Source organism: Netta rufina (assembly GCF_964035555.1).
Source record: "Netta rufina genome assembly, chromosome: 7".
Taxonomy (NCBI): domain Eukaryota; kingdom Metazoa; phylum Chordata; class Aves; order Anseriformes; family Anatidae; genus Netta; species Netta rufina.
The window spans coordinates 668,028-681,847 of NC_140130.1; positions in this window are offsets into that span (position 1 = coordinate 668,028).

The following is a 13,820-nucleotide window of genomic DNA, read 5'->3' on the forward strand; positions in this document are numbered from 1 at the left end:
AACCAGACATGCCTGGAGCATCCAGTGGCACGTGAAGGTTTCTGTGGTGTATACTCATAACTTCTATTTTGTTGTTGTTGTAGGCATTTCAGCATGCTTTGGCACTGTTCGTTTCTTGAGTGAAGGCCAAAAGATAGCTGTGTGTAACTTGAAATTCAGAAGGTTTTGGGTTGTGTCTGTCTGTCTGTCTTTCAAGGCAGGCCATTTTTGCCACCTAACCTTACCCATAAAAGTGGCCTAGAAGACAGCTGGAGAGGGACTCCATCAGGGAGTGTGGCCATGGAACCAGGAATAACGGCCTTGAGCAAATGGAGGGGGGATTCAGATGAGATGTGATGTGAGGAGGAAATTCTTCACTCAGAGCACAAAGCACACGTGGGAATTAGGGCCGAAGATGCAAATTGCTTCTGTTCTTCTCCGTAAAGAAGAGAATGAAATTGCCTAAAAACCAGTGTTAAAAATAAACCCAGGGCACAGGCTGGGAGGTGCAGGGCAGTCCCTGTGGCTGAGGGGCAGCCTTTCTCTCTGGCAAGCCAAATGGCGTGGGGGAGCCAGCCCCAGAAAAGGGGCCCTCAGCCCCCCAACCCTCCTCCTTGTCCACGGGAGGGCATCTTCCAGGCCGCTCCCAGCACAGCCGCCTTTGGCCACTCCATCCCAGAGGCTTGCTGAGGTCACAGTGGCCACCACTGCCCCGCCTGTGCTGCGGGCCCTATAAAACAACCCCCCTGCAGCTGGCCCACCACTTGCTGAGCATCTGGGCCCTCTGACTGCCAGCTGGGGCGGCAGGAAGGAGACCAGGAGAGCAAGGTGAGCAGCAGGCCTTGGTGTGCGAGGACAAGAGACACCAGTGCCTGAGGGACCTCTGGCGCCCAGCCCACAGACACGTACAGGTGATACCATCGGCACCATTTGCTAGAAAAGGCATCACCAGCTGGGCTCCAAACCAAAGGCTTACTGGCTGGACAAGCAATTTGCGACTCTTTTTATGGAAGTCTTTGTATCTGGAGGAAATATGATAAATATGCCTTCAGCATCCCTGTGAGAGGCAGGTGTTTCGGTACTACAAACTACTGAAGGTAGTGAGGTGAGTTCGCCGGATTTCCTCTGGGCATCAGATTTCTTGGAGTTCTTTCATATACTTCTGTAGCCCAGATATTACTGCTGATCTTTCTTTTTTTAACCAGGGCTATTTTAATTCTGGGAAAGTAGCCCTTCTATTTGGCAGCACCAAATCCTAACTTCGCCAGCCAACAGAATACATTATGTATGAAGAACATCTTTTGTTTTATGTCCTTAAAAAACAAAAAACAAAAAACCCCTGGTGTTAAACTTCTTGAAACTACTACTTCATATAAAAATTGTTTTTCTACTACCAAAAAAAAATAATCCTTTTGTTTGCTTTCCTTTTCTCTTTCCCAAATAGAGGCAGTAAAGTTCAATGATGCCCATACTTATCGAATTGTTAAATGAGTTTGTGCATTAAATATATTTAATATGACTCATTTTCAAAGACAGAAGTTGCATTACACTCTTTAGGCTTGTTACGCTCTCTTTAAGGTTAGTTTGGCCTTCCTGGGCCAAAGCAGAGATAAACAATCAAAATAGTGTTGGGGTGGGGGAGGGAGGGGATGACATGACTTATTCCTGCGCTCAGAAACTCTTTGGAATTCTTTATCAAAGACTTGTAAATCTTCAAATGCAGACTGTGCTCTGGCTTAAGGCCTGGGATAAGACATTTTTGTCTGTCTTTTCTTCTCCAACTATTTTGCTGTTTGGTTACAACCAGTTAACTTGCCATCAAAGAGAATTATTTTGTTTTGTGATGACAGCTTTGTGCTGTTGCTGAAGCTCCATTTTAGCACTTCAGAGACGGTATTTGAACTGGGTAACTGAAATGGAAAATCCAGGACCTGCTGTCTAACCCAACCAGATGCAGGTTCAAATCAGTCAAACTTTACTCAGACTGAAACTTCTCCATGTTAGACCTTAGCCTCATCTTAAATGAAGAACTCTCCAAGTTTTGTGAGAGCATCTCCGTCTAAGTTTTGGAGCATGAAAGCCCCTCGATGCACACTTGTCCATTTGGCACTGACAATTTCTGCACGTGTGCAAAGTGGGTAGAGAGCAGCACCCTCTGAGGAGCTGCAGTATGTGGTCACTGAAGCAGGCACAGAGCAATTCTCCACGGTTTCTTTTTGTGTGGCCTTATGAAGAAATCTTCGTTCCCAGTGTTGGACTAAAGGTACTTAAATATCTTTCTGTTTCAAGAAATGATCACTTACTTTTCTTTCTGAATTGGCTTTTGGAAAAGTCAACCATATGCCTCGTTGCTTGTAAGAATAATAAATACCTCTGAGCTTTGGCAAATCCTGAGCTAAATGACTTCAGGGTCAATTTTCTCTAATAGGCTTTGTCACTCGGTGCATGCTAATTTCTGAAGGAAGAGGAACAAAGGTGACATATTGAAGTGCAACTGTGCAGTGGCTTTCATGGGACGGAAAGGTTTCATTGTAAATCCAGCAAAGGGGCTCGGAGCCCTGTTTGACCTGTCTTCGCCTGGAAACACAGCACATGGTGAATTATTGCAGATGGGCACTAACCAGTTCTCGCCCTTTGGGTGTGCAGGAGCCACGTGCCAACCACAAGCTACCACCGATTCTGTCATGTTTTTACCCTGGGCTTTGTGGCAGTTTGGACCAAGCTCCCTACATGTGCCTCACCTGTACCTGAGAGCAGGGTCTGAGCTCCGTGTCACCCTTCCCTGTCCCCTCTCCTGCCTTAGTAGGTCACTGGCCCTAGCGCTCGTCTTTGACCAAGGCAAATATGTATGTATTGCAGCTGGCTGCTGCTGTTATTCTGGCTTTTACTGACCTGATTAACCTGGTTAAGCCTTTCACTTTCACTTGTACTCACAACTTCCCTTTGAAGGGGAAGAACAAAAGCGAAATGCTTGCTGTTTTGGCTGATGAGCTGGTCGCAAGGAAAGCGGTGACAAATGGCTGCGTTTACTGGAAAGCTTTTATGCTTGGGATTTGACAGTGCTGTCAGAGGTTTTGTCAAGAACAACTTAGAGTTTCAAAGGTGCTTGTGGCACTGATGGTTGGCAATTGTCAAATAAAATGGGATGGCTAACAGGAATGCAGGGTTTCAAAGCGGTCCTTTCTCCATCACAGAGATAAGAGTCCAGTTTGAGGTGCTCCAGCTCTGACCTCGTAAGACAATTAGTGATAAAGGATTCAGCATCTGCCTTCTGTGTTCAGGCTTTTGTTTCTCTGTCCAAAGGGATTGATTTTAGAGAATAAAAACCTGAAACAGACGAAAGCCTCTGGACTTGAAGGAAGGTTTCTGAATGTCTATGCAGGGACCAGAAACATTACCTTGATTTTTTTTTTTTTAAATTTAATTTTGCTGAAGCTCTCCTGAGGTAACAGCTCACACAGAGGTCATGGACAGAGGGCCACTGCTTTTGATGCCTGAGTGTCAATAGACCTAATCCAAAATCCCCTAGTGTAACAGGGGTATAGGAGTGTGCCCAGACTCACCGGGGCATAAACACCCCAGGGAAATGGTTTGGATTGATGAGAGGCTGACAGAGTCCTCTCTGGCCTCTTGCTGGCTTGCTTTGCTGTGTGAGATCCCAAGCTAATGAGAAGACAAGTCTTTAGAGGCATCAGCTCCGAGGCTTCCCAGTCAGTTGTCTGAGCCCCTTTGCTCCATCAGTGGGCTGAGGAGGAGACAAAATTCTAAAAGCTCAAGGAAGACAAAATGGACCAGTGGCTGTTCCCAATGCTTCCAAACTGACAGAACAAAATGCTGTAACTCCCAGGCTCTCTGGGAATTATGAATGTCTGCATAGCTCCCAGATATATTTAGAAAATTAATTTTAGGCTCTTCTGGTTTCTGCTTTTCCACCTTTCTTATTTAAGAGGCCCCAGAGTTGAATTAACTTCCAGGATCCTTGCTGTGAATTCAGACCCGGCCACTGCTGTAATCACCAAGTGAGCCCCATGTGAAATGACCCTGTGGGCTTGTGTGGGTCTTCTCATAACAGTAGCCATTGTCTCACCTGATACAGATTGGCTTTTTCGGCTGGAGTCTCATCAGACAGCTATGAATAATGAATGAGCTTGGAAGATGAATTGTCCTTTCTTCCCTATTGCAGGATGAGGCCAAGTAGGAACTGAATGTCTTCAGCAGGGCAGCAGGGCCTCTTCTCTAGATAAATAAATTATTTCAGCTCTGAGAGTTGTCAAATCAGAGCTTATGAGCAGCACAGAATTCAAATGGGCCCGTTCTATGGCTATGGGTATAAAATGAAGAGGTGAGACTGCGCTGAGCAGCACAAGAAGCAGAAGGCAGCTTGCACGGTCCTGTGCTGTGCCACGTGCCAGCAAATCTTTTCGTCCTCTTCCCCTTCCTCCCACCTCTGAACTGGGGTTGACAGGGTTACACCTCGCAATGGTGTCGCGAAGGAGGAATGAGCTGAGTGTGGAATGACATGGGAGAGCTTTGAAAGAGGTGGTATAATAAATGGTAACACCAGATAGAATATCTGGGAAGTTGTTGGTTTTAGTAAAGGATAGAATTTTATTTCCCTGATGAACTTGCCTGATGTTTGTAAGTTTATCTATGGTAGGGACAATTGCATTAGAAATAAGAGCCACGTTCTACGTCTGCTTTGAAGCAACGTGTTGTCAGTAAGTGAAGAACACTTTCTTGAGGGCGTTTCAGAGGAAAGACACTGACGTGACAGCTTTTGATGAGATCAAAAGATGTGGTTTTATATTGTTGGCATTTAACTGTGGTGCCCTGAGTTGTCTACTCACCTCCACTGGCTACAGAGGAAATGAATGGATTTGTGGTTATTTCCTGCTATTAAAGATACAAAACATGTACCAGAAGACATCTCCGCCACCCCTAGTTGTGGATGTGCAGAAGCAAAGAACTTCAGAGCCTGGGGAGAGGCAGCAGATGGCATTGCTCAGGTGAACCTCCTGTTCAGGTCAACAGGGAGAGCTTTTTTTTTTTTTTAAATTCTATTTTTATTTTTTTAATGCTCCTGTGGACCCTGTGGGAGTTTCAACTTGTAAATCCCTCTGCAGCCTTACAATCTTGGAGATGGTTGAGGAGATGAGGGAAAGGTTTCAATGGCACTTTGAACTGTAAGTGAAAGCTACTGGTGAAATATAGATGAAGTTGGATGTAAATATCTGTGGGATGGTGGTGTGGGGGTATCGGAGCTTGAGGAACAAGTGAAGAAAAAATGATGGCAGCTAACAAGTCTGTATAAAATATCCCAAGTCTATATAAATGTATAGAAACGGTAATAAGTTCCTTCAACTATTCAAAAAAAAAAAAAAAAAAAAAAAAAAGAAATTCAAGGGTCAAAGCTAACTCTAGAATACAAGAATTCCTCATATTTATGAAGGGCTCAGCCCTTTATAAATCAAGATGAGCACTGCGTGCTCAAAAGAAAAATTCATTAAGGGATGCTCAGCAAGCATAGACGTACCCTACAAAATAAACCCTAAAGGACTGGCTGCAGTAATAACTGAAGCAATAGGGTTCTAGGGAAGCCAAGGCTCACTTTGAAGCCCTAAAAAAAGGGGAAAACATAAATTTACAGGAAAGTACAAGGCCAGCTTAGGAAGATGGCGTTTGTGAAGCTTGACCAAGGGTGTCAGTGCTGGGCACGGTAGCGGGGCCAGGCTCCCGGTGGGCTGGGACGTGGTGCGGACCCCACGGAGCTGGTGGCAGTGCTGGGACTGGAGCAAAGCAGAGCCCATTTGCACAGTCAGGATCTTCCTACAGGTGTGGCTTGAGATCTTCTGTGGCGTGTGGTTAACAAATGCTGCGACAGACAAACAGGAGCACTGTGGGACAATGACCCTTAGCTTCATCCCGGGGTAGGTACAGGTTTGCTGGTGAGAAGTGACCGATGGAGCTAGGAGCTCCTTGTGTTGGGTGGCAGCTGGTACTTGGGCATCAGCCCAGGTGAGACCACTCAGAGCTCCCAACCACTCAGGAGCTAGGCAAGTAAATATGTCCTTACCTCGTGGGCTGGAAACACCTCCCTTCCTGACCCTGCTCCAGCTAACGGGGTGGGTGGCTGCGGGCTTTGTGCTGGAGGAGCTCTGCTGTTCCTCTGTGCACAGCCGCAGAGTTCGAGGAAGGTGAGGCACCACGTCGGCAGGGAGCACTGACAGTGAAGCATCTCGGCCTCTGAGCCTACATCTTGCTGAGAATGTTACACACATCGTGGCTAACAGATGAACGTTGCTCAGACATCGTAAGGCTGGGGAGAACCTGCAGCAGAAGGGAAAAAAAAATAAAATTGTTGTTATTGCACAGATGTCGAGGTGTGGAGAGTGCGTCCTGTGAAGAGGTGTAAGGGAAGATTTTTCTCTCGTTCGGACAGGCTGGCGTTTTCTGATTGTATTTAATTTTTACGAGGTTTTGAAACTCGTCGTGGGCTGTATTTCCTTCTTGACAAGGGGCCCCAGGCTATGTTCTTCCCTGTGATATGCACATTGCTCACTAAGGCTGTGGCAGCACTTGATCTCTGATTTCTGCTTTGCAAGGAGGGCTGGTGAGTGGGGAGCCCCAGGGGCTGCCTGCGGGGAGGGGAGGAAGGGGGCTGGGAGGCAGGGGAAGTCCTGGTGATGCACGAAGTTAGTGGAGATATAAAGCTAAGTCTGTAAGTAGTGTACCTGCCAGAAAACACAAGGCAGGTGGGGGGACAGCTAGTCAAGTTCCCCTTTTCTTCTTCCTTAGTATGCCTTGCTTTGAGGGTAGGCATTTCAGAAATTTATTATTATTTTTTTTTTTTTTTTAAACAAAGCTTGCTGGAAGATATTTGTAATCAGATCCATTTCAAACCTTCAGCCAACTCAGGGCCAGGGTAGATGCATGCTTTACTAAAAGTAGTCATTCTTTTCAGATGCCCCAAAAGTTTATTTGGAACAAACTGCAATATTATATGGAGCTATGACAAATGCTCAGCGGTGCTAGAAATGTAGGGGAAGTTGGAAATGAGAAATGAAAAAAAGAAACATGCCAAGCAGTAACATCAAGCAGAACAATATACAGAAAAATCAATATTTCCCACTCATGCAGCTCCCATATAGGGCAGAAATTTCCTAGTTACTGTGAAAAGCACAGAAATAATAGTTGTTGCAGTGAGGAAAGCATTTAAAAAATAGTCATGGGGAAATCCACAACAATAGGGAAAAAGCTCACCAACTCAGTCCCCAACAAAGTCAGAGGTTGTTTTTTTTTTTTATGATTGCTTGACCAAAGAGCAAAACATTTTAGCAAGTGTAATGTAGGGATAGAAAATATTTGCCACCACAGAACTCAGGTGTGTTGCATTCCCAGTGAATTTCAAGGGTAGGTAAGGGATTGTACAACAGCCTAAAACAGGACTTTAGTAAATTCTATACCTTTCCTCCAGGATTTCAGTCATGAATTAGATTATTAAATATAGGTAAAGCTTCTAAGAGAGTCCTGGGCACAAGTATTCACTTTAGATGCATAATACTGTAGTCTCGTAGAAATCACTGACAGCTGCAGTGTTAGGGGTAGTTCCAGGTATACGCAGACAAGTTGCCACCAGAAGATGGCAAACACGGTGACTTTTACAAGCCAATATGTCAGGAAACATGCTTATAGGATGTTCATATGCTTTTCCATGAGCCCTGGCTTAGATCACTTACATTATGGAAACTTGAAAGGAGTCTGGGCATTTAACATTTCGGATCACCTTTGCAAATCTCTGAGCTTCTTGGAAAGTGGCAAGAGGGTAAGCAAGCAGAGTAAGTCACCTCATTTATTGCTTGCTGGTCATGCAGAGAAAATATTTGATGATAGATGTATAAATGATACCTGAGGTCAGAGGAAGAATTGCCCAAGAGGAGTGCAGCGAGAGCAAATATTAAACTTCTGTGGTTTCTTCCTCCTTTGCATCTCTCTGTGAGAGAGACAGGTGGGTTCAAAAAGTTTGAAACGTGTGGTCGCACCTTTCTTTAGTTCAAATCCAGAAACTCCTGAACAGGTTCACTGAGTAAAGCATGAGGAAAAAGTATGGCCAGGTGCAAGGTCTTAGTTTGCTGTGTTAGAGAACAGAGATGACAGGACATCGGAATGGTGCTAAAGGTCCAAGTTACAGAAAGCATCTAGTCCTTGCCACGCTGCCTTTGGCCTTTCCTGATTCCCAAGTACATGGAAAAAAGAGCCATCTGCAGGGACTCTAACGAGCAATGTGCCATTTTTGCAGCATAAGCGGCTTCCTCTTAGATTAGAAACGTGTCCCAGTGGCCTGCCTCAGCTACCCTTGCCATGGGAAAGGTATTTCTAAGCGTCTGCTTTCTCTGCATTGTGCAAACTCTTCAGGCTGTTCTTGGAGTTAAATAAATAATCAAGTGCTCTTGGAGGGGAAGTTAATTTTTCCTCTGCTCCGGGAAGGGCTGTTTGGGAGTAGCAGTGTTGCACCAAGATTCTGTGCAGAGATACTGCACGCAGGTCTGCGCTCTGCTATAAAGCACCTGGTGGCAGGAATAAAGATGCCATTCATTCTCCTTTAAATAGGAAGATGTCTTTTTGCAGCTTTCAAATGAAATGGAAAAAATAAAAATACAAAATCTTTGAGTCAAGTACAGAAAGGCAAGGTTGTTCTTATGCCTCCTCCCCAAGGTTGTTCATGCGCTGTGGTGGGCTTCAGTCCCGGTGCTGGGCTAACGTCTGCCAAAATGAAGGCAGTCTGATCTGACTGCACTCCACGAAGCCAAATTAGGTTGTGCTTTTCACTCTGCTTTTCCGCATCCTTTCTGGATGTAAACCATAGCAACATCATTTTTTGGTAAATCTGTAGCAGCATCACTTTTCTGGAAAAGTGCTACTAGTACGAAACAACCACATCTAACTGCAGAATACGCACAGGTTACTGCTGAGTCTCCCAAAGTAATAAATCATTTTTATAGTTGTTATAAATAAAGTAAATAGTTAAAGAGGGCAATTGCAGAAAGAAACTGTAGGGCAGGACTTGTCTCTTGGGAGGTGTCTGGGAGGTTCTCCACAGGCTTGGAGGACCTTGGCTGGCTGCCTTTTCCCCTCCTCTGCAGTTTAGTTAAATGCTAACACCGCCCAAGAGGGTGTTTGGGGCATTCCCAAAAACTGTGGGCTCCTTACACACATGAAGTCAGCTGTGCTAAGAGCTGGCCCTGACCTGGGAGGGGAAGTGCTGTTGGTGGGAGTTCCTGGAGTCTGTCCCCATGCCCAGGTCAGCCCTTTCTGCTCTCAGTGCTGCAGTGTCAGGGTTGTGTTGCTATGGCATCATCTAGAAATTAAAGATGAACTGTGCAAAGACTTGCCAAAACAAAACAAAAAAACTTGCTAAGAAACAGCTTCGTGAAGAACCTGACTCTAAACTCTAAATGAGAAAAACTGATAAAGAAAGGACGTGGAGGGACAAAGCCTCGCGAAAGCTCTTGCAGCAGGGTCGGTGGCAGAGCCAGCAATTAAAGCTGGGCAGAAAAGTTAATCTTCTTCCCAACGAATGTTCTCCTCGAAGGGAAAAAGCAAAATTACAAGAGCTTTCAAGGAGCTTGCTGGAAGCTAACCAGCCTGACTCCTTGGCTCTTTGTGGTCTCTGAGCTGTAGGAGAGGTATCCCAACCTTGATTAGGAACAAAGCACCCCAGTCTGTTGCTTAAAATTAAAGCAAAGTACATATGGCAGGGACACTCATAGCTTCGCTATTTATCAAGCAAATATCTCCACAGATGTCAAGAGTGCTCAATGAATACTCGATGTATTGACTGCTGCATTTAGTAAATCTTACGCATTAGCTGGCTAACTGCATATTTTATTTTAGATGAAGAAATATTTTATGTCATCTTGCTAGGAACTGACTGGCTGTTAGACCAATGACAGTCCATTTCAGGGGTTTGTGTTAAAGATCTTCTGTGCAACTGGAGTTAGCATCACCCAGAAACATAAGAAACCAAATGACGACATCCAGTGGCACCTGAGCCAAGGGCTTCCCTATCTGGAGTTCACTGATTTACTCAGAAGTGTTAGGAGAATAAAAGAATCCCACAGCAGCAGAGGAAGGAAATGCACTGAAATCTAGGAAATGTGCCTCCAGTTTAGTGAGCAGACTTTGCCCACCAGGGCTACCTCAGCCCAGGACTCTCCTCCTGGGACCCTTCCCACAGCTGTGGCTGTGCAAGGACCTTGCTAACCAGGCTTTACTCCTCAGGCTGGGAGCTGGGGAAGAGCCCAACTTCTGTGCAGGTTGCTCTTGTGCTGTGCTTCTGGAGCTTCTGTCCCTGCTACCCCAGCTGAATTTGCTACAGTTGAAATGACTGGATCTGCCTGCAGGCTTGCATGCGAGTTCTTGCCTTCACCTTCTTTCAGCAGCCTTGCTGCGGCCTCCCAGATGCTACATTAGTCCCCACCCCACCTGTAGCTGACCCGTTAGCCAGTGCTTGCTGCCAGCATTGCTGCTGAGTCCTGACCAGGAGCACCCAGGAGCTCCTCTTGCAGCCACGTCTTTTGCTGTACTTCGCTCAAATACCCACTACAAAGGTAAAGTACACTTGGACGGTGTTTGTCACTAAGCCTCAGTTTCCCAAATTAATGCAGTGGATGCATTCCTTTCCATGCAGGGGTTCTGCCCTTTGGAGTGTTTTGGGAGGAGGAGGAACTTAGAGGATAAGTTCACCTAAAGTTTTAATTGTGGATTCCCAGCTTGTCCTATGTTAACCTTTTTTTATCTTAAACAATGATTTAACTTTATATTTTGCTTAGACATATGGAAACATAACCCTGTAAAAAATACAGTACTTCAATCCAAAGTGTCTTTCAGCCTTTTGTCATGTTTTATCTTTTTGTCTTCTCAGAAGGCTGTTAAGAATCAATGGTTCTGCTTTAAATTTAAACTTTAAAAAATGTCTAGTTTTGTTGATACAATGTTTGATAACATATTTCTGCTAAGGAAGTCAGTGAAAATATTCTTCAGGATAATGTTTCAGGCACATCTTTCAAGCATTATGTCACACCTTATGCTTGGCCTTAAAATGATTCTGAATTGAAATCATATTCAGGGCAGCAAGAAGTGTATATATTTTCTTTCTCGCCCTTTGAATGCGTTTTGCTGCAAACGCTGTTCACCGCTCAGGTCGCTTCTTAAAACTGTGTGTCTGCTTCTTAAGAAGTCTGTGACAGTTTTTGTAAGTGAACAGAAGAGTTTGCCTATCTTTGGTTCCTGGGAAAGCCAGCAGTAACTTGCCTCTTCCCCGAGAAAGAAGTCCTTGGGAATTTTTGTTTTCCTTCTGGTGCTCAAACCCGTTTCTCAAAGCATTTTATGGACAGCTGTGCTCAGCTGTCTGTTGCACAGGCTGGGTGCTGCCTGAGCACATATGGGTGAAGATTTGTAGCAGGGGTTGGGTGGTTGGAGTGTAGTGCCCAGCTCAGAAGCAACGCCTCCAGCTGAGCCCTAAGTACGGGGCTGGCGGTTTGGGGCCAGGAGAGAGATCGATGGATGCAGCTTTAGACACAGCAGTCCTACATCTGGTTTCTGCAAGCTATCGGAGGTAACTTGTCTCACCGGGTCTAACTCAATGGCTCTTTCAGACTTGAGGCAAACTCTTGATTTTACTGTGATCTCCTTCCACCACTTATGTGCAAATCTGCTCCCTCATGAAACAACTGCCTTGTAGTAGCATGGCCAGAGTATTGCGAAGTCCACATTTCTAGGTTGAGATTTGTATTTGATTTGGAGGTATAAACAGAGTGCCGCGGGCTGAGGGCAGTAGTGTGCAGAGGCTAGGTGTTTGTCTTAAGGAAAGGCAGGCAGAACTGCCTATCGAGCCTGCCTCAGCCAGCTCCTGCTGCTCCGAGGGCTGCAAAACCCTTCCTGCAGTATAAAAATGGGGAATGTACTGTGCATGTTTCAGTCCTTGCACTTGCCTCTTCTTCAGTGTTTCTGTAAGGATGATTTGCACCTCCTGAAGTTGTGTATGCTGTGACAAGGTTTGTCTGTGGAGGTATCGACTTCCCTAAAATGCTGCCACTGCTAAAAGTGACCACAGACTCTGCCTGGGAGCCTCTAGACCCTAATTTGGGTCAGGTTATCTTGCCTGAGCTTTTAGCAGCACATTTCCTTTGTGGGAAGGAGGTGGTTCTCCTTCCTTGTCCCATCTCCTGCTTCTGTTACCAAAGCTCTGGTAGCTCAGTCGCTCATAGTGAAAATAAATGCAGGGGCTGGACAGGACTTCTTTGAGTTCAGGGAAGTGCTAATGCTACGAATAAGCGTTTTGAAATAAGAGGTTTGTGGAGAATAATGGCATAAAGACCGTCAGTGCTTACGGTCACATTCATGTGCAGAAGTTATTTTGAGTCACTGGTATAGATAACAATAGCATACCTAAAATGTTAACCTCCTTTCTTTGTCCTCCAACTCGTTTTCCATCTTCAGGGCTACACTTCAGATAAGGGCAAGCAAGGCTGTAAGGGGGAAAAAAAAAAAAACCAAAAAACAAAAACAGACAAAAATGTTTTAAGTCTGAGAAAAGCAATGGAAATGTCTTAGGTGCAGACTGCAATGTAGTTTAGCTTTGAACCTTGAGCCCAGTGTAAATTTGATGATGATGAGCTTCATGCTTCTTTGTCTCAATAATTGCCTGGATGAGAGGTAGGTCTGTTAAATGGGCTGGGCTTTTCCAGACTGCACTGCAGGCACCCCTGCTCCCTTTGCTACCCTTCTGTATCCAAATAGGAACTTGAATAGCAGCAGGAAATGGATTGGACTGAGGTACAAAGTCAGCACACAAAAGAAGAAAATTACTTGTCCTTTCACTTTCTTACCTCCCTCCTTTGCCATTTAAATAACACAGGTTCAGCCTCAGGACCTTGAATGTGTCGTATGGGCAGGCCAATTACCGCACCCTTTGAGTAAGGAGAGGTGCGGCATTCAACTCCGTGCTCCAGGCTTGCTCGTGGACTTCATTGCTCAGCTTACAGTAAGATGCTGAGTTACTGGGTGAGCTGCGTTTTATTATCACTATTAAAACCAGACAGAGCGAGCCCTGTTGAGTCTGGCTGCAGTCTCTTTGTCACCTTTGCAAATTCCCAGCCCCAGGGGCAGCTGGAGGCCAGCATGACCCTCTGCATGCATTTGAGCAGCCACAAAGCTCACCTGAGTCCTGCCTGGTGCAGTCACAGGTGACTTTGTACATCCTGTTCCAACTTCTGCTAAAGCCCTTTAATTCAGACATGTTTCACATTGTAGTTTCTTTCCTGCTGTTTCAGGAGGAGTTTAGATGCAGTTGTCCAAATGGTAGAATATGGAAGTTCGGTGTGACAGGCGCTTGAAGGAGCCCTCTTCCCACGTGTTGTCCAGCACCATCTGTACTCGGGTCCATCCTCCTGTTGTGTAATTCAATGTTGTTTTACTTCCCCTGGAAATGGAGGGGAGGAAATCCCTCAACATATAAAAATAAAATGAAATCCCCCAACACTCGCAGTTGAGTGTGGACATCTCAAGTGACAGATGATAGAGATCAAGAGGCAAAGCATGGGATAAGATAAGGCAGGTTGGAAGAAAAGGTCCATGATTAGAGATCACATTTTTATGAGAGTCCAGGGGAATAACTGCTATGGAAATAATGGAAATTATTCCATGTGCTCATGGTTTGGGAGCTGTGTTGCCCTGGAATGTTAATCCTGAATTGCCTCCTATGCTGAAGTAAAGGGCATGCGTCGGATTTAAGTGATGGTCAGCCAAGGTTCATCAGAGCATGTCATTGACCAGTCAGGTTT